This window comes from Rhinolophus hipposideros, assembly GCF_964194185.1.
Source record: "Rhinolophus hipposideros genome assembly, chromosome: 5".
Taxonomy (NCBI): domain Eukaryota; kingdom Metazoa; phylum Chordata; class Mammalia; order Chiroptera; family Rhinolophidae; genus Rhinolophus; species Rhinolophus hipposideros.
Window position 1 is genome coordinate 85,306,330 of NC_138051.1, and position 22,243 is coordinate 85,328,572.

The window sequence follows — 22,243 nt, forward strand, 5'->3', positions numbered from 1 at the left end:
GGTGTTGATATCTATGTTAAGCTTCTACCCTCTTATAAAAACTAGAAGGTAGAAGCACTATATTTATTGATAATTACATTTCAAATAAATGGCTTGCAGGTCCTGGAGAAAGATATTTCTGAATTGCAAAACAGGTAAGAGGCTGGGAGAAGATTTACATCTCAAAGAGCAAGAGAAAAATTTTACTGTGGCAAGTTCTAAAGTAAATGTTTTAAGAAAAGGAAGGTCAGAAGCCTGTAGTCAGGAAGGAGCCTCTCTAAAGTTTAATAAAGCTGAGAGAAATGTGAAGGACATCTCTGTCAATATAAAGTAATTTATTACAGGTTTACATTATGCCACGATCTATACTTACCAATAAACATTATTATTATTGCTATGACTTTGAGGTGGCCTGCTTCCATTCTTGAGTTATTTAATTTCAAATCATAGGTCAAATGTTTGCAATACAAGGGAAGGACAGATAGAGGCGATCTAGTCCAGTTACTCCAATGTATAGTTGAGGAATTGATGATCTATTTCAAAAATTACTAAATAAACACATCCTTGAATATAAATTTTGACACAGACACATAATTTCTCATAATAACACCTCCAAGGGATATTAAAAAAATGTATTGGCACAGGAAGAAGGCAAATGGAATAAGTGAACTGGGAGAGTTATTGGTGAAGTTATGTTTAAAAATTAGGCTAGTATAAGTTGCTTGGTTGCATTCTTATATCCAATTTGAGAGGCCTTTCAGATTAGTGGAAACTGATGTTTCAGAGGGAATCAATACTTCTTGCACTCTGGTCTTTTATCAAACCTACTTGTAACAATTGTCTAGAAAACGTGAGTAGTCAAAACTATAGCAATAAATGGCCAACTTCCTTAAGTCCACTTAACTTCTTTGCAGAATAGACAGTAAAATTTCACAAGGTCAGTTTTATTTTTCAATAATTACCAGGAAACAGAGGGAACTTCAATATTAAATAAATTGCAATAACTTCTGAGCCAAGAAAATGACAGTATCGTGAACATGCAAGGTCCTTTTACATAATTTGAAATATTAAGATTTAAATGATTTTACCATGCAAAATTATTTCACCCGGAATATAGACCTCTTCATATCCATTCTCCTTTAATTGTACTTATCTTTTATTCTCACCTGGAATACTACTACTACTGCTACTGCTACTACTAATAATAATTTCTTTTTTTAATCTACCTTCTAGAAATGTGGGAATAGAAAAGACATCATTTAGAGTTTCACTAAGAATTGTGCAAGTGGCTTTACATTTGTCAATTCAGTTTATCCTAAAAATATGTCAAAATAACCCCAGTGGATCATTACCATTATTTTCATTTTGTATTTGATAAGACTGAATACAAACCATATTAACGGCTATCACCTCACACATTCTGTCTTATGAAGTTCCCTCGCTGGCCCCATTTTATCTTCTCACCTCCTTTTTTCATAGCTTCTAGAGTAGCAATGTCTAAGAATAGCTATAACTGATATATTAGTTTATCTTCTGCAATGGCAGAGAGAAAACCCTATCTTCTAAGCAAGAAAATTGCTATAAAAAGAGAAGTGTTTTCTTAGATGTATGCTTTAATTAGCTACTTTGGATGAGAGGTAAGACCTCTAAGAAATTTCTTCAATAATACAAGATAGTCAATAAGCTAATTTGTGAATTAAAGCGTGGCTATTTTCTTGGTTTTTTTTTTGTTTTTGTTTTTTTTTTTTTTTTTTTTTTTTTTTCACCATGAGGTACACAAGAGACCAACCTGAATTGTTCAGAACACTAGAGGAGATTCAAACTTGTGATGAGAAAGAGGGAGGACAGATGAGATGTCTGACAACCAGAGGGGACCACTGGAAGAGTAACACTGAGGCCTAAATGGTGATTTGTTCTAAGTTTATTCTATGCAGTATGGTGTGACTTCTTTCTATGACATTCTCAGTAAAATTTATTTTTTTTTTGCTAACATATTAAAAATAAATGGATGTGTTATTTATTGGCATGAGATACAGTACTGAGTGTGGCCCCAAACCTTTGTCAGGGAAGTCCTTCAATATGTGTGCAAAACTCAGGAGGTATTGTTAGGACTCTATTGTGTGATTTTTCATCTGCCTCTCTTCTCAGTAGATAGCAAACGCGAAAGGACAAATGTGTCCAAAGAGAAAATCTAGCCATGGTTAGAGCCATAGGAGCAGTATCTGCATCTGTTGGTAAATTATGCTACCTGGCAATAGTGGGTGCATGCACAGCTGACTGTTCAAATATGTCTGGATACAGCCTATCTTCAAGGAAGCGAGACATGGGACTTCTAGAAAGCCATATGCCTCTATGCATCCAACAGCTCTCTCCTATGAGATGTCTCATACGAGTGTCTCATAAGACCAGTGGCTCCCATTCATTAAATTTCACAGATGCATCTGAAGTTAATAGTTTTGCCAAAATTATTCTTCCACTTTTCACAAATCCTAAGGAGAATCAGAATCTATATTTGATCCTTGACAGCTCAGTAATGATGACACTCTGGGACAGCAAGCTCTTCAGGCTTCAATTCGTCATCTAATTCAAAACAACACGTATCTATCAAATACTTCTATGTGCCAGAAACACTGATTGGATCTATGAAATAAAAGGAATATAGGGATGATTTTCTTTTTCTTATTGTGATACAATTATTCTGCATATATCACTGTCTCAGCTCATGAGGCTTTTTCTAATTTGTTTATCTGTCTTTCTTTCTGATTCTTAATTATCTGGAGTTTTAATTATTTGCATACCCTGTAGTCAAACAGGTTTTTGTTGTTGTTTTTTGTTTATTTTATTTATTTATTTATTTATTTATTTTTGCCTGGTCCTGATCACTGGTATAGTGTTCTTTGATTCCTATTTGTTTACACAGATTCAAATCCAATGTGTATCCTCCATGTTACTGGTAGTAGCTCCTTACTTGGCCTTAACACGGTGCTGGATATACTGGCTCATCAGTAGATATTTGCCATTTGTGTTTTTTATTTTTTCCTGAGTTCTTGGATAAGAACACTTCCATGTTAGAATTCCCTCTAGCTTCCTTTTCCTGAGCACAGTCCAGGAGACAGGGAAACAGAGCAGGGTGCATTCCCATACTGAAGCACACAGCAAATCCGTTTGGCAAGTCTTGTTAATGGGCTATACAAGAAAACATTAGCTTGGAAAAGTCAATAACAGTATGTAAAATGACCATCGGTTTTCCTTTCTTTTTTTAAGGCAATGAGGGCAAATTTAGCACAGATGTGTTCCTATTGTCTAGTTTATTTTAGGGCAATTTAAGCAATACTTCTCCACTGTAAGGCTCATGTTCAACTTTGAAATCATCAATTTAGCAAGGGTGAGCTGTTATCTACAAGTTAATTCAGATTCAATTTCAGTGGTTAAAGGTACGATGTAACTCAAATTGCCGTCCTCCTGGTTCAGTTAATTCTGGGAAAATTGGAGTCTAGATGATAGGAGATTTTCTCTATAGTTAATTTAAATGAACAGATTCAATTTCATACAGGTTATGAGCTACCTGAATTTCCAGATGGGGACTGTAATACTTAAATAGAAATCCCGCCTAGAAGTTATTCCCTACAATCTTGGTAAAGATGATCTTGGTAAAATCATCTCTTTGAAACACGTCAACACAGGTGGAATGGAATATAATCAGAGTAATTTCCCATAATGGACGTGACTTTGCTAGGGATACTGAAAAAAAGAAAAGCATTGCTGAAGATTTCAAAGGTACTGGAATTCAAGCAGACTTATTTTAGAGGAGAAAAATTTTTGCTAATGTTACTGTTGGACAAAATCAAATAATTATACTACTTGACTAAAGCTAGAAATCCAATGTGTAATAAAGAATATCGGAAATCACTGAAGTATTTATAAGTAGTACTTAAAATATAAGTAGGAGGTTATATGAGGAGGTTCTCTTACCTCACTTTTACAACTACTTTATAGCTTAAACACAACAATGCCTTTTTAAATATTAGAATTGGGGAATTTTAGATCTAAAGATATTCGTTTGATTCCCTTGTAATGATTGAGATGAGATTTAAGTGATGGTAAAAATAACTTTTAATAAAATATAAACTGTGAGGATTGTATGTGTATTGAGATATATACACACATATATATATATATATATATATATATATACACTCACAGATATAATTATAGTTTCCTATATTTTAGATTGTAATATAAACTATGTTTCATCTTTAAGATAAAGTAGATTACATATTAATCTGATAAACAAGTTAAAGCTTTGGGAAAATTAAAAGTAAGACTGCCATTTGAACACCGATTATGTATTAATTTCACATACATTTTCAAATCTAAAGTGATATTTAGTCATTGACATTTTTGAAGCAACAAATCATAATATATATTGTCTGTCCTTAATCTTACCAATAATCTATAATTGATTTTCCAAAGCTATTTCCCTCAATTTAAACATATTCTTTTTAAAAACTCTGGCTATTCCTTATGTTTACACGTTATCAATCTTACTTTATAATAGTTAAAAAAGAAAATCAATAGACCAAATGGGCTATATGCTGCTGACCTCTTTCTGATCTATACTTTATAACCCTAATCTCCTTACCACCAGACACATATGTTATCATTTTAACTAGTGGCCTGCTTTGTACTCCCCTCAGACACCGGTATGGTGAACAAGCCGGCAGACCAACACTCACTGCAGCTCTCAAAAGTGGTTTATGTCTATGAATTCCCCCACATAATCATCTAACACCTTTAAGCATGGGTACCGGACGATGTATAGTGGCTGATTTCCAAAGATGGCCATCCAATGAATCATTCTTCCCTATTATGTTTTTTCTTATTGAATTTGGTTCGCTCCTTGAATTCGGAACTAAGAAAATGGATGGTTGTGATTTTAGGAGATTTCCCAGGCCCATCAGAAAAACCCTTGAGGTTTCCAGCTAAATCCCTTTGAACTGTTCTTCTTGGGGTAATCTATCTTAGAAACCAGCTTCCTTGCTGTGAGCAGCTCAACAGACATGGAGAAAGCAAGTGCTGGTGGTCTGATCAATGCTCCAGGCTGAACTGCCAGCTATCAGCTATTGTTCAGCTTGGGCATCAAACTCAGCAGAGCATCTGACTACGTGAGGGATTTCACATGAAAATCCCCTAGCTAATCCTGGTCAAGCCACAGATCTGCGAGAGATTAAAAATACTTATATTAAGACAGTGATGTATCAAGGTGGTTTGTTACCAAACAAATAGATAAAACGAATACTATGTAAGGAAAATAACATTTGTAATATTCATACTGTTCAAATTAGCCAAAAATCTAACAAAGTAATAAATATCTACATACACTTAGCTACCAGTAATGAAAGTCAGTCATTTTGCACAAAAGTTATTCAGCTAATTCAGAATATTGTGTCAATTATTTTTGCCAGCTTCTGGGCGACAAGACAATGAAATCAACGGATCTCTAATAATGGCAAAGCAGGTACAAGGAATTAATTTAATAAATAATTATTGAAAGCAAGGTACTCTATGACTTATTGAAGAAATTTAATACGTATGTATAGTTGTCCTCAGTATCTATCATGGGTTGTTTCCAGTCCCTGCTGTGGATACCAAAATTCACAGGTGCTCAAGTCCCTCATATAAAATGGCTTACCATGGTATTGGCATATAACCTACACACATCTGCCCATATACTTTCAATCTTCTCTAGATTAATTATAATAGCTAATACAGTGCAAATGCCATGTAAATAGTTGTTATACTGTATTGTTTAGGGAATTATAAAAAGAAAAAGAGTCTCTCCATGTTCAGTACAGAGGCAATTGTTATATTCGTAAGCCTAATTACATAGTACAGGTCAGCAAGAAAGCAACATATTTTTCAGAATATTTACAATCTGTGGTTGGTTGAATCTGTGTATAAAGAATCCTTAGATATCAAGGCTCAATTTTATGTAACAATGTTAAAATTGTGCAAAAATCAGTAAAAGTAACTTAAGTTGACCATTTGTCATAATTTGTAACTTGTGGATTTGTGTGTCTTTAACCTATTTAAGTTATTTCCCATTAAATTTATTTGAAGCAATATATAGTAAATGTTACTTAAATGACCTGGCAAAATATACATCCTTACTACAGTTCAAATATTATCTCCTCAGAGACCCTTTATGATGACCCTATTTAAAGTTCACACACACACACAAACACACACACACATAGACACACACAAACACACATCCTCTATACAGTTTCTATTGTATTTTTTTTTTTTTGCATCACTTAGTTTCTAGAATTATTTTATTTATTTTCTTGTGTGTTGTTGTTCCTCCATTTTGGAATATAAGCTCCATGAAAGGAAGGGTTTAGTCTCTTTATTATCCCTACGATAACTATCCCGTTATATTCCCAAAGGCTTGAGTGCTGTTTGGGCCCTCAAAAATACTCGTTAATAATTTAATGAATGATTTAGAGTTTGTGAAATGCTTACATTTGAACCTTATATTGCAAACAGGAAAACAAAACAAAACAAAACTTCTCTTACACTAAATAAATGCTTTTTTCCACGTTGTTCTGCTAATTTATTAAATGTATACCTTCAAAATATTCTTCTCTTTAGCATCTCCCAACAAGTTCAATTATTTAATAGAAAAGAAGACTAAAGAATCATGAGGTCTGGGTCCTGTTTGGAGGACCCCGTTTGGAGGTTTCTGACATAAGTTGGCTCTATGGTCAAACCAAGGGACAGAAGTTTGCTTTACTTAGTATTTTCATTATTAGAATATGTAAAGTTATATCTGTATTTGTTACCCCCTTTTTTGTTTTGAACTTCCAAAGAAGTTGGTACAAGGTACTTTGAAAAGTTAAAAGTATAGAAAAGGTAAGATTTTGCTAATTTTTAACATTATCCTCTAATATATACTTACATATATTTTCATTACCACTCTTTTCAATGTTTGTGGTAATTTCAACTGGTTTATGTAGCTTAATCAATTTTTCACATATGGTGACAGCTATAAGCTTTTCATGAAGAAATAACTCTATTTTCCAAGGCACTGTCATCTTAAATTTATATACATACAACAATCTAAATGAAAATCAAGTTTGCGAACTTGTAATGATGTTGCTAACCTTTTTTTGATATCAGAGGAATTATTCATTATGAATTTGTACCAACTGGACAAACAGTTAATCAAGTTTACTATTTGGAAGTGCTGAAAAGGCTGCGTGAAAAAGTTAGAAGACCTGAACTTTTCACCAACAATTCATGGTTCTTGCATCATGACAATGCACCAGCTCACACGGCACTGTCTGTGAGGGAGTTTTTAGCCAGTAAACAAATAACTATATTGGAACACCCTCCCTACTCACCTAATCTGGGCCCCAGTGACTTCTTTCTTTACCTGAAGATAAAGGAACTATTGAAAGGGAAACATTTTGATGACATTCAGGACATCAAGGGTAATACACAACAGCTCTGATAGCCATTCCAGAAAAAGAGTTCCAAAACTGCTTTGCAGGGTGAACTAGGCACTGATGTCAATGCGTAACTTCCCAAGGGGAGTACTTCGAAGGTGACCATAATGACATTCAGCAATGAGGTATGTAGCACTTTTTCTAGGATGAGGTTGTGAACGTAATTGTCAGACCTTGTACACATGCACATACACATGCATTTATATACATGCATATATGAATCACTATGTATCCATAATAACATGTAAGAACATTTTAATTTAGGTAAGAACAATCAAAAGAAACTTTAATTTCAGTACATTTATTCATTCATTCATTTATTTATATTTTCAAGCCCTACTAGTTTTTATTTTTATCAACAAATGATTTAGATGCTGTTAAAAGAGTCTGTTCCAAGAAAAAACATATTCATTCATCCATGCATTCACTTAACAGACTTTTATTATTGTGCTAGGCATTTGGGACTGGGACACTGTGACTAGGACACTGCCTAGAATTGTAGGTCTCCCACTCTACAGGGGGGTGGGTGGGTGGAACAGAGATAAGACCACAGTGTAATAAATTGATATTTGTTCTCTTAAACTATTCTAAGTAGCATTGCAATAAACAAGTATACTAACCAACAGGAAAGGTGGCCTGGTCCTGCTAACAGATTGCTAATATATGATTCATATTCCTATTATCACTGATATTTGGCAGGTAGAAACGTGACTGAATGGCATGACAAGGAAGCTAGCTTGTATCTTAGAGCCATCATATATGAAGTAGGAGGTAAACCTTTATTCTTCTATTTTTTTTGTAATTCCAGATTTTAAAGACATAGTAGTAGCCCTACAGAGGCAGGGTAAAATTATTATTTGGTTTAAAATCCAATTAGAAATGTTCCCCTCAGGGTCGGAGAGCCTGCAAAGGGCATCAGTGTCGAAGGACATGGTTTCATAACTTCTTCTTGAGGTTTAGACTTGAATTGTTATAAGTAGTTTAACTTAAAATGACAAGAGCTAAACATTTCTCAGAATTATAAGCCACAAATCAATGATTTGTTGGACAGTAAGAAACATTGTTAGCTGCATGGATTTTTATAGATTACTCATTTTTACTTGACATTGCAAAACAGGAATACAATCCTCGTGGTTGCATCTTTCTAATTCCCATGAGGCATTCTTCAAATGTCTATAAATAAGTTGGAAACCAGAAGCATTAAAACCCTACGGAGCATTTAATGAAATCAGTGTAGACATATGTTGTTTGTACACTTTGAAAGCTCATCAGTCACATGGGGTTGCCATGTGCAATCTGAACAGAATAACTCCTAAGGTCTAAGGAACTTTGGTGCTGAGAAAAAGTTAACTCTTACTTTTCATAGTTAAGAAATGGAGGGGGGAATCCTGTCATGACCCACTGTTCTGACAACATATCATTCAGATGGATGTAGCCCTAACAAAGTGCCTCTCCAGCACAGCATAATCCTTCCACAAAATTTTCTCTCAGTATCTAGCCACTTTCCTTTTTAGAAAAGCTCAAGTTAAAAATTTGAAACACTTAAAAATGTAAAGTGTTTGCTTTCATGATTGGCCTTCAAATCTTGTGGTGTGTTTATCAGATTCACACAGTAAAATCAAGCTATATATGCCAATCCTTTGTAAATGTTTAGGCTCCACATTTTTTTTTTTATTAGTAGTTGTTTTCCATTTCATCCTCAGAGAGAATGAAGTACGAAGACATTTTGATGTGGTAGCTAAAATGACGAGTCCATTAAAATAAGCTACTTCTGTGGACGCTGAATGGATCACCACCTGAAAACTTGGGTGGTGGAAGGATGTGACGGACAAAGCTCTAAAAGGAAAGCTGAGACAGTGGAAAAGGATGTGGTGAGTTACTAACAGGTGTTCTATCCATGTCTGTTTCCCTTCGCCCTCCTTTATAATTTTGATGGACGTCGGGATCGCACAAGATCAACATCTTTTATACACTTGCACTAGGAAACGTTCATGACAATGAGTGAAAATAAAACAACTCTGAAAAATGAACATTGCTTAATACTACTTGTAATATGGTGTAACCCAGAAATACAATGTCCTTGGAGTCAATGTTATATACTCAGGTTCATCTTATCTTGTTGCGTTCTACATATTCATAGGCCTTTTGGTACATACTCGCCACTGACAGCTCAACTCATTACAGCAATCCAAGGCAGACAGAAAACATAGTGCAAACATATATCTCAGGCCCTGCTCTGTCAGTGAAGGACAAAGTAATAAGACAGGGAAATTTCTTCTTGCTTAAGTTCGGTAATATTCAGTCCTACGTGTCCAATTCTGTTTTAAGATACACATCAGCTTATAGTATTCTGAAATGCTGAATCCAAAAAATAAAATAATGCTTTATAACACACGAAGGTGAATAGAGAGAAAAGGTCAATGGGAGAATGCAAAAGACAAGAAAAATGATGGTGTGGCAAAATACAGAGAATAGAATTCTGTCAGAACAAAATGTAATTAACAATAATAGTTAATGAAATGCATAATAAATTCGGATGATATTTGCTTTATGTCTCACAATTAGCATAGTAAACACAGGTTTTATGCAAGGGGCAGTAAACTCACACCACCCCATTTTCACTCAAATAGAAAACAGTGTTTGTTGAGGGTAAAACCAACAAGCACAGAAGTTGCAGAACACACATGGAATCTCAGCTTTCCATACACCATGGAGAGATGCTGACAGTTTGAAAAGCCAGACTGCAATGCATGGCTAGGATTCTAATAGGAAGGGACCACATATTTTTTTTAGGGATGATACCAAGAAACCTTGGTTTGTCTCTGAAACAGAGGACATTTCTTAATCAAGGATGTGGCCTTGTTAGAAAGGGGGAGGTTTTTAAAACTTAAGGGTTGGTTCTTTCACTGAACTAAATCAGACCTTGTCATTTCTACTGAATAAAGTGGGGGAAGAGGTGTGCCTTCAGATTAGGATTGGCCTATACTCAGTTGGTCTCACAAGTACTTTTATAGGTGGGAAAACAGACACTCATAGAGATTAAATAACTTATCCGAGATAATATAGGTATTTAATGACAGCATCAAAGTATTATAGAAGCACGAAGTCTGATCATTAAGTTTGTGAACTTGCTGCATCAACGTTGCTAACCTTTTTTGATATCAGAGGGATTATTCATTAAGAATTTGTACCAACTGGACAAACATTTAACCAAGTTCACTATTTGGAAGGGCTGACAGTGTTGTGTGGAAAAATTTAGACAACCTGAACTTTTCACCAACAATTCACGGCTCTTGCATCGCGACAATGCACCAGCTCACACGGCACTGTCTGTGAGGGAGTTTCTAGCCAGTAAACAAATAACTGTATTGGAACACCCTCCTTACTCACCTGATCTGATCCCCAAGGATATCTTTCTTTACCTGAAGATAAAATAAATATTTAAAGGAAGACATTTTGATGACATTCAGGACATGAAGGGTAATACGATGACAGCTCTGGTGGCCATTCCAGAAAAAGAGTTCCAAAATTGCTTTGAAGGGTGGACTAGGCTCTGGCATTGGTGCATAGCTTCCCAAGGGGAGTACTTCGAAGGTGACCATAGTGATATTCAGAGATGAGGTATGTAGTACTTTTTCTAGGATGAGTTTATGAACTTGTCATACCTCATAAGACAGGACTAATATTTTATTTCTTTTGTTCATCATCTTCATTTAATGAATTGGAAAGCTTTCTTTGGTATATTCTGAAGTCATTTGAGTAATATATCAATTTTCTGTTTCTTGTAGGTTTTGTAAAATTTGTGTGAGAAAACAATTGGGAGGTTGCTGTTTTACTTTTTAGTTTTTGTTTATTGTTTTTGTTAGGATATGGGGAAGGTAGTCAAGAATTATTATTTAACAATTCAATTTCTTTAATTGCCTATTGACTTGTTTAGGTTTTCAATACTCCTTGAGTTAATTTTTGTAAAGTAATATTTTTCTAGAGAAATTTCCATTTTAATTATGTTGTCATCAGTATTATTATAAAATTATTCTTATAATTGAAAATCATCTCTATTCATTTGTATCTCTGTTTTACTTTCCTTAAGTTGTTTATTTTTATCTTCTTGCTTTTTGTTGATAAACCTTTCAAATCAAATTTGTGTCTATTTTATATATCTTGCAGTGTTGTCCTCATTATGATTTCTTTAAATCCAAAACATATGTATAATTGTAGTTTATAGCTATTTTAATGTTCTTTTTTGCTCAGTCCATCATTTTTGTTGTTTCTGGGTATGTTTCTGTTGGCTGATTTTTCTACTGGGTTTGGGTCACATTTGCAGCTGCTGCACATGTTTAGCAATTTCTTATGGGTTTCTGATATAATTAATGATGCATTGAGTGTAAGAGATTTTGTTATATTCCTTTAAAAAGTGTCGAAGTTGGCGGGTGATGAGGGTAAAGGGGATCAAATGTATGGTGATGGAAGGAGAACTGACTCTGGGTGGTGAACACACAACGGGATTTATAGATGATGTAATACAGAATTGTACACTTGAAATCTATGTAAATTTACTAACAATTGTCACCCCAATACATTTAAAAAAAAAGTGTCAAGGTTTGTTTTGGTAGGCTTGATCCTTTCAAGGCTTGGTTTTAAGCTTTACTAGGGCAAGACTAAAGTGTGAGGGCTAAGGCTAGTCTTACTCCTTAAGTGTGACTTTTATGCAGTCTCTACTGATTGCCTTGAATGTTTGAATGAGGTTTATACAGTCTGGATGCTTGAAATTTATGTCGCTCAGCCCTTTGTAAGGTCTGAAAAATGCTCACTTAAAGCTGTGTTATTAGCGTGGCTTCACAGAGTTTCAACTTTACATGTGCACATTAGTATAAAGTCAAAGATTTTTGGCTCTGTTTCTAGAGGATTAGTTTTAGTATATTTGAGGGTGCCAAAAATGTATACACATTTTAAGAAAGGAAAACTGTATTAAAATTGTAATACTCAATATATACCAATAACAAAAGATGAATGCATGTCACATTTGACTTCTGCAATTACAAAAGATGCTCAAAGTGGTTACCATCAGCATCCAGACACTTCTGATTATAGCGAACTACTGCTTGAGCAACGTTGACCAAAGTGTCACTTGTATACATTTTTTTAGCACCCCCAGTGTGTGCATGTATATAACAACTAGGTCACTGGGTTACAAACAAAAAGATGTAAAAGAAACTACTACTTATAGGCCAACTGCCTCATGTGTAAGTCAATATCTTTTGGAACACATCCATACTTGTCTATGTATTATCCATGGCTGCTTTCATGCTACAAGTGCAGATTTAAGTGGTTAAGACAAAAACCATATGGCCCACAAGCCTAAACTATTGATTATCTGGCCCTTTCAGAAAAGTTTGCTGACCTCTGCCACAGAAAATGTTTTCCATAAAAGAACTGGTGCATTTGTGTGGTAAAGAAAATGATCTGCTAGATTAGATTCAATAATTCAGAACTAGAGATAAGAATCTGAAGCTGGATAGTTGGGTTTACTACCTGATTTAATCTAATTGAATGCAATTGAATGACTATACATTGATCACCTCCTTTGAGTTTGTTCTCTGTTAGTTGGTGTAATGTCTTGGGCAACATGGTTTCTATCAGGATCTTCGCACATGTACTATTGTTAGGTTGTGCAATGAACAAATCTGCAGTGCCATTTACATAGTAGATTATGACATAATTCATGTTCCTTAATTTGGTGTAATTTGGTGGCTCTGATTGTCCACTATCCCCTAAATGTTCCTCTGTTAATTCAACATAGCAATCTTAATATTTGAAATATAAGCTTGAGTTTCTGGATAATTTCTGACTGCAAACGTCTTTACCACTACTCAGAAACTTTAGTGACACACAATCCTCTGGGTCTATGATTTGTGAGAAACTTTTATATTGGCCTTTTTCCAAGACTCTAGAATGAGCCTGCATTATAATGATTTCTATGACCTAGAAAATTCCAGACTGTGATGTTTTGCTTGGCCTACATCTACATAATGGCAAAATAAATATTTTGGTAGGAAACAGATCAGTGAATAGTTCATTATTTCTCCTCAACATAATCTGACCACTTAAAAGTGGTTCACCAAAGCATTTTTGTCCTATAGAAGAAAAATTGCAAAACCAAGTCATAAAAGCTAATGAATAATCTGTGGCTCTCTCAAGATTATTTGTGTAATGTTTGTAAATAAGGAAAATCTTTTAAAGCCAAACAATTCATCTTCTGTTGGCAGTCAGTCAATATCCATGCTAGCTGAGTAAAAGAAGGTGGGTGTAAAGAAGTAGAAAACACGTAATTTGAGAGTGGGAGCTAGATCAAAGTCTGTTTCATCTTGTGAGCTATGTAAACAAACAATGTGTAAACTTTAGAATCTTGCTCATTTTATGAAACCAGTAAAAGGGAAAACAATTCTTATTTTCTTTCTTTCTTTCTTTCTTTCTTTCTTTCTTTCTTTCTTTCTTTCTTTCTTTCTTTCTTTCTTTCTTTCTTTCTTTCTTTCTTTCTTTCTTTTCTTTGTTTCTTTCTCTGTTTCTTACTTTGTTTCTTTCTTTGTTTCTTGCTTTGTTTCTTGCTTTGTTTCTTTCTTTGTTTCTTTGTTTGTTTGTTTCTTTCTTTCTTTCTTTTTGTACAAACTCTTAGAAGTTTATTACTTAGGCATGCACACCTGAAATGCACAATATTAAGTACTCTGTTGTTTCACGAAATAGATAAGAGTATTTCATAGAAAAAGGATGTAAAACAAACAAACAAACAAACAATTACAAGCGAACAACTCATCTTGAAATGCTGATTACTTTCTAGTTACTCAACAACCCTAGACCCACAGCACATATATCAGTCAAGGTTCCCTCAGGAAATTGATTCAAATTGAGATTGTTCAAGTCTTTTTCTGAGGTTCCCAATAAGAAACGTTGAGGCAAGGCTCTTAGAGACTAGCAATAGCAGAAACCCATCACCACTCCTGGGCTGAAGGCCAAGAGGAAGATCTGCCTTCACAAACCATATGCTGGAGGAAATAGCCACTGCCATCAACTTGACAGAATCCGGAATGGTCCAGGGGAAAGCATACCCAACCTCTCTCATTCTCCATCATTTGAAAAGTCCCCAGTGCCTCATATTTGACAAACCCAACTAGAAATCTGAGAAGGGATTGGGTGGGAGAGGGCGGGGGGATCAAGTCAAGGGCAGAAAGCAGGGAGGGGAAGGGTGGAGAGTGGACTAGGAATGATGAGTATGTGAAGCAAGTGGAGAATAAAAGCACATCTAAGGAGAAAACCAACAGAGTCAATACTTCCTGCTTCAGGTGAGTGTTTTTTTTTTCTATGTAGATTTTTGTTGCATTGTCTTTTTTTAATTTTATTTTTACTTTTCTGTTCTAATATTTACATTCAGATTTTTGAGGGAATGCTAATGAAATAATGAACACTAGAAATTCATTGACTTTCTTTCAAAGCATGTGCACTTAAAAAGAATCAACACATATGGTATAACATTTACAACTCACTATACTCTCTCTGCAAAACATCAAGAAGACTGCAAAATGAAATATATCTGGTGAAAAGTGCCTTGAGAAGAGCCTAATAAATCTTAGACTAGCAGACAGTTGAAACGGGAAGACCTGCTGAGCTCTGATGTGGGAGAGTCTAATCCACTGAATAAATTGTTCCAAGAAGAACTCACCCTTGTGAAAATGTATTATCCTTATGACAATACCAAGGTCGTCATCCAAGGCAGTTATTGGCTGTGCAAATGCAAGTAACAAAAGTGAAATATATCAGGAAACCGAAGGTGAAGAAAGAAATATATCATCAAGTAAAACATACAGAGAAATGGAAATGGCCGCATCAGTTCTACCAGGATTATTTCTAAGACATGGTATTCCTGTGATCTGCCTGGTCAGCAACACAAAACACCATGTTCAGGTCAATTTAAAAGATAACTTCAGATAATTTCCTTCATGTAAGTTGATAACTGTATCTTGAGATAAATCAACTCAGAGGCCAAAAGAGGTCTTAAAAGGAATGACAGTGACTAAACAAACAAACAAACAAACAAACAAACAAACAAACAAACTCATTTGTAGGGACAGAGCCCCAGAGAGCAGTTTCCAGGCTCTCGGCCTCACGTGGAAAGGTGCTGGCTCTGGTAGTAAATGGCCATCAACTGCGATGAGATGGCCATCACCTGTGGCTAGTTGGCCGTTAGCTGTAACCAGTGAGCCATTGGCCAATAATATAACTGCCATGGCTTCGCTAGCAGAAAACGGGGGCCAGCAAGAAGATGGTGGCTGAGAACTGCAAGCGGTGCAGTGAGGGTTGTGAACAGTGTGGCTCCTGCTTCCTGTGTCTCCAACCCAGCCGCCAGCGAGAATATAGTAGTATGACTCCCCTACCTATGGCTCCGTGGGTGTTCCTTTTTGGCCTCACTGTGTCCTGTGTTCTTATATGGGGAGCGGGAGCAGAGCCCCGCCGGACGCCCTGCGTGACACATGGCGCAGCGAGCAGGATCCCCTGCATGACGTCATTAAAGTTCAGATAACAGAGTTTATCACATTCTTGGAGAGGAAATCTTCTTGCCCTTTGCATCATTTAGTGAACAATTTTTTAAAAATAATCTAATAAAACATTTTGTGAAATTGTGATTCACTTGAGTTACTCCCATATGTGTAAAATGTGTAAAATATAAGCTAAATTAATTTTCGGGGTGGCTCAAGAAAAAGAAACCTAAAAAAAATAATTTTGCTTTTGTCTGGAAAGGGCTGCTATAGACAAAATCAGCTGAGAGACCTATGACCATTGAGCCATCTAAAAAATACACAATCTTCATTTTACCTACACAGATACAGTTTTAGAACACGTACTTTTCCAATGCAAGGTGATGATTAGTCGCATATTAAATTGAAAATTGGGGTAAATCTCTGGATATCTTCAATGGAAATATTCACAAACTAAATAGTTGGGAATATCTGTTTAACTGGAAATTTTATATGTGTTCATATAAACTTGTAAGCTAGGTCCCATTGTCTGATAAACATGTTTCATCTGCAGACTGGAAAAGATTTTTCCACCTTGAGAGACTGTGTCCAGAACCCCAGATGGGAGGCATGTGTTTAATGATGTAGTTTGTCTAATTCCATAATTTCAGTGTCGTATTCATTGGTCCCTTTCTACTGAATCCCCTCCTGCAAAGTCATCTTGCAAGACGTTTTTGTAAGGTGGGGGTAAAATGGTACTTTTCAACCCTGGTTTTGATGTCAGTTCTGGCACTCTATGGCCTCTATGTGTCACGTGCATGACAACTCATGTCACCAATTTATGTTTCAGTTTATTTACCTGGAGATAACTGATCTGTATTTCATTACCAATAAGCTTCTAGGGATATAGTGTAGTAAATATCAAAGGGTATTTTTATAAAGACTGAATAATTGGTATTCATGAGGAATAGTCAAAATCTCTAAAAGTCCCTGCCTGTTTAGTTATTTTTTAAGATAAGACTAATTTGTCTCCCTTTGTTCTTAAATAACACACCACTTTTTTAAAATTTGAAGTAATACATATTCATTAAAGATGCCCTGTAAAGTATAACTATGTGAGGAAAAAGACAAAACTTTCTCAAACCCATGAATAGATAATCTTTTTTCCTGGACAGACACATTCTTTCTCACGCATAAAAAGCCATATTTCAATAGAATAAAATAATGCTATTTTACATAACACTGTTTCACAACATTTTCCCACATTAAAACCATTTTAAAAGATTATTTTAAGTACTAACATAATGTGCCATTCTCTTGGCATATCGCAATTTAGTAAATGTGCTTTTTAATGTTTTCTTCTCCTTGTTCTTAGAAGCAATACTGTAATAAATACCAGAGGGGGTTGGAATCGGTGTGGAGACCTCTGATAATTTTAGGGCCAATTTTGTTAAATGGATGTATTGAGTAAATATTTTTAAACATTTTCAAGTTCTGATGCATTGCACCAAATTCCTTTCCTAATAATTTTTACTAGTTTATGCTTCCACCTGCATCAGGTGTTTGCCAGAATTTCAAACGATCATCCTTGCTTTCCTTGTTTTGTGTTACTTTGCTAAATAATTTCACTAAAAATACTTTAGGATGAATATATAATATTATAATTTTTTTATATCACATTGTTGACCTTAAACAGCCAAATATTTCTCTAGCATGGGTTCATTCGGGAACAACAAAGAATTGTCCTTACATGGATTTTCCCTGTTTCATTCCTCATATTTACCAGTTTCCTGCATTTCTCAGGAGAACAACTATTTTGTTTTTCCACTTTGCTAAGTTAATCCTTCCATCTTCTGCGTATTAATGTCTCCATCTGTCTGTTCTTTCATTTCCTTTCCCTGTGTTTAAATTGGCTATGTCCCAGACAACAACCAAACAACAAAACCTCTTCTAGCTCTGTTTTTTTTCCCTTAGAATAGTGTTATCTTTGCTTCTATTCACAACAATAACAACAACAAAAATTTTCTTAAGTGAAAAATTTTCTGAAGCTATATGCATTTCCTCTTTTTTTCATCCATCCCTCCTCCCTTTGCAATCTGGATCACCCCTCCTCCTTTGCTTTCTCAAAACTCTGCTCCTAAGAATTCCCAGTTACTTGCAGTCATCACATCCATCAGCTTCTTCTAAGAACTTATTCTGCTTAGTGATCACTACTAAGTTCCCGCCCCACCTTTCTAAGTCAACCCCTGAAACCCAAAGGCTGAACATCTGTGCACCATATCTCCAGACTTCCTGGGTTCTGGTTCAGTTCTGCCAAAGAAGACAATATGTGAGCTTTGGAGGACTAAGATAAAGAAAAGTCTAAACTTTTCTGGGGCAGTGCGGAAGTTGAGACGTGGAATTGTCTTATTTTGGGGAGAGTACCTTCTTGAGAATCACCCACATCCGTAGCACGGGCAGCTGAGATGTTTATCGTTGCTTTCAGGAGTGCCAGACATCCATTTGAAAGTCACCCAGCCTTCCAAGGATTTCCAAGGCCTCCAATGACCTGTTTTAAACTATTTACTGCCTGAGACAACTCAGGCAGCTTCTTTTTTCCATGACTGACATTTATGGATATGGTCACCATCTTAGAATTCATTGAAATATTAGAAAGTGTTTTTCTCTTCCTCTAAAAACTGTCTTCTCTTGATTTCTGAGCCAGCCCACTCTTTTTCTATTCCACTCCCTGATCTTTATGTTATTCTTTCTCACTAACTCCTCCTCTTTCTCTGATGCCTGAAACGAGAGCACTTCCTATAGTAATCTTTTCAATTCCTTTTTCTTCTTAATATATGGGAATTCTTCTGTTTATTTTATGTAATTCCATATTATTACTTCTCAGAAATGTGTCAAAAATGTTTATGTCCAGGCCTTGACCGCTTATTACTTGCCCTACTGCTCCCACACTATTCAAATGCCTACCATCTTTCACCTGGGTGACTGTTTCTACCAGTGCCTCCCACAGACTCTTATCTTATATGGGGGTGAGCCATATACATTATTGCACATGTCATGTCATACCTCTGTTCAAACCCTTAAAACAATTCTGCATTTCACGCAGAGAAAGCGACATACAATGCAATGCTTTGAATCATCTGTTCCCTCACAATCAATTAATTCATCATCTTTCTGGTCTCATTAACTACAGTTTTCCCTTTGTTCATTTTATTTCATTTATATCTGTCTCATAGCCATCCTTTGAATGTGTCTGTTAGACTTTGGTCCCTCTATAAAGTCTGCTGCCACTGCCTAGACCAATCTTCCCTCAGATATCAGCACAATTAATGCCCTCACATCCTTCAAATTTTTACTCAAATGTTACCACTTCAATGAAGACCATGTTGATAACACTGTTTAAAATTACATTGCTCTTCACTCCTGACCCCTTTAAGTGTGTTCTGCATTTTTGTTCGTCGTACTTATCAACTTATATTATGTATTTATTTAAAATGCGTGTTTTATTTTATGTCTCATCTCACTGGAATGTAAGTTCCATTAGAGATCTCAATGTTGTTTACTGATGAATTCCAAGCTTGTGTCAATAAATATTTGTTGAGTTGAAATGCATTGATAGACAGAGGTATTTTTTTTTTTAAATCAATGTGCAGATTATTGGTAAAGGTTCAGAGTTTAGCACAGAATCGTGCACACATGGAGCCATGATCAGACCATTATCACTTATATTTGCAACATTAATTTTTGGTCCTTGCACGAGCAGCCTGTGCCTTCTGTAATTGGAACTGTTGTCCACACTTGCATTGCGAAGTGTGAGAGAAACAGAAACATGGAGCTGACTTTCCAGAGCATTTTCTGATAAAAAATGCATTGCTCTATGGCTGAGTGCACTTAATTTTCTTATACATTAGGAGCTAATGCCTGCATCCCACATGAAGGTAAAAACGATATGCCAAGTAGTTATATCCCTGGAGAATGGTCCCCAAAATTGCAAGCTAGTTTGCATTAAGGATGCTATTATCAAATTCTACTGATAAAAACATATCATAGTCAATCCTCAATATGAAAGGAGTCTGATATATTGCAGTTTTTAATAACTAAAAAATCAAGCATCTCTTCAGTTATACTTTATCATTTGTATTAATGTCGATTGTTCTTGAAGCACTTCTTATGTGAAATACATGTGGTTTTGCCATGTTGGGACATAGAGTACACCTCAAGGTGCTCAGAGTGAAAACTAATATAAAATAAATGGCTATGGCAGAGAAAATTAAGAGACTCCCTTTTAGCCATTGAAGCTCTTTTGTATGGAGTACAGGTTGAAAATGTTAGAAGGCAGATTGTGAAGCACTAAATTACCCAGGGTGGAAAGAACAAGACATAGGCTGAGGATACTGACACTGGAAAGCAGTAAGTACAGGGGTCAGAGATGGGAATGGAGCCAGCAGAAGGTATTCTGACAGCTTTTTCTTGTTTTCTTTTTCTTATTCACATCTCACCATGATACTTTCATTTATAATCTCCTCTTCCCTGTTTTTCCTTTCCTCTCGTCTTTGTTCTAGTTCTATTCGGTGTGTCTGCTTGCATGAGTGTGGGCTTGTGTTGATGTGAGCATAGTATGTAGTGGTGGAAATGGTGATAATGATCAATGTTGAAAGCAGGTAAGAATAGGAAGTACTGACAGTGATTTATGGAGTTGTGACAAGATTTTTAATTAATAGACCTGGAGTCCTTCCTCTACTTCACCTCTTTTCTTTTTTCTATTTTCTCAGGACCAATCTGATTTTCCTTCATAATAATAGATAAAGGTGAACACCATTGACATGAGAGCATGTCATTTCTTCCTCTCCCAAAAAGCAATAATTCCAGGGAGTAACTTTCAGATATCTTTGGGAAAACAACTTGTTCAATTTCTTATATCATCTTGGGCCAGAGTTGTTTCTGAAGAAAGATCTAGTTGGACATGATAGGAATAATAAACTACCCTATCTATTGTTGAATGTTTGCATCAGGTAAAACAGACCCATTGACCATTTTTTAGAAGTAACCACAGGAATCAGGGAACATGTTTTCCTCAGAGCTGCCACAAGTTGTTTAGTTGATTTGTTAAAACAATAAGAGTGGAAGGGAGCGGGGTATATATTTTCCGTGTGCAGATGGGAGTCACTGTTGACATTCTTTTGGGGACAGAGGCTCAGAGTGCTCTGCAGTTGCCTCACTGAAGCCAGCAGCACTGCCAATATGACATACATAGACTTCTTCTATATACCGCTGAGCAGAGGACAGAAGTCAGCTTTCCCATGGACTTGTCTTACTACAGGCAAGAGACCTCTGATAATATCCATAGATATATTGTCTTAATGATCTGAAGTGAGACTTTGTTTCATTTTATTCATTTTTCTGCAACTGTTTAGAGAGAAGGAGGAAAAAATGGTAACAGACAAGACAGGGACAGAGAACAAATACAAACATGCCCTTAGTCAAAAAACATTCTGAGTAGACATTTTGATTAAAGATGCAATAAACAGATGGTGGAATCCATATATTGGAGAACTCTCAACAGTTCAAGTGACTGTAGGGCATGTATTTATGAAGTAATATAGCAAAGCATTGCTAAATGTCATTTTTTCCTAAATAGAAAGAGCAACATTCTCATAGCCGTGGCAATTTCAAGAGGGTGAACGTAGAGAAAAGAAAACTAGATGGTGTATTAGATGTCTTCATTGTCAAGATGAGAAATTTGAGATGAGTTATCCAAATCTCCATGAGAAAAGCCAATTTCTAAGAATGAGATTTGAGGGATTGTGGAAAGGCACACAATACATCAACCACAGCTAGATATTTCCTAATTCTTCTCGATAAGATTATCAAACCATGTGGATTTGAAAATTAGGTGATGGCTCAAATGAAATTCAGTCTTGACATATCCACATTTCAAAACATAATTAAAGGACTGTCAGTATGTGATGCAAAATGAAAAGCACAATGTGTTACTCTGAATGTTTCACTGGAAGATTTGCAAAATCTTGACAGAACTGAAGGCAACATTTCAAAATGAGATGGAACTTTGCTTAAATAGATACACAATAAAATATGTATAAAAACCTAATGGGGTACTATTCCCTCTGAATGTCCCATATATCACTACAAATTCTTGCTTCACCCAGAGGGTCTAGATCTATATTTTAACGAGGAGGAGGAATTCAGTTCTGAAGTTTATTTACAAATTCTGATAAGAAAGCCAATAAT

General features: G+C 35.6%; 1 protein-coding gene across 1 annotated transcript in view; it reads right to left on the bottom strand.

Moving 5' to 3' along the window:
- Positions 1-22,243, bottom strand: part of LOC308497808 (uncharacterized protein) — a 301,285-nt gene that overhangs the window by 62,994 nt on the left and 216,048 nt on the right. The window lies entirely within an intron of this gene.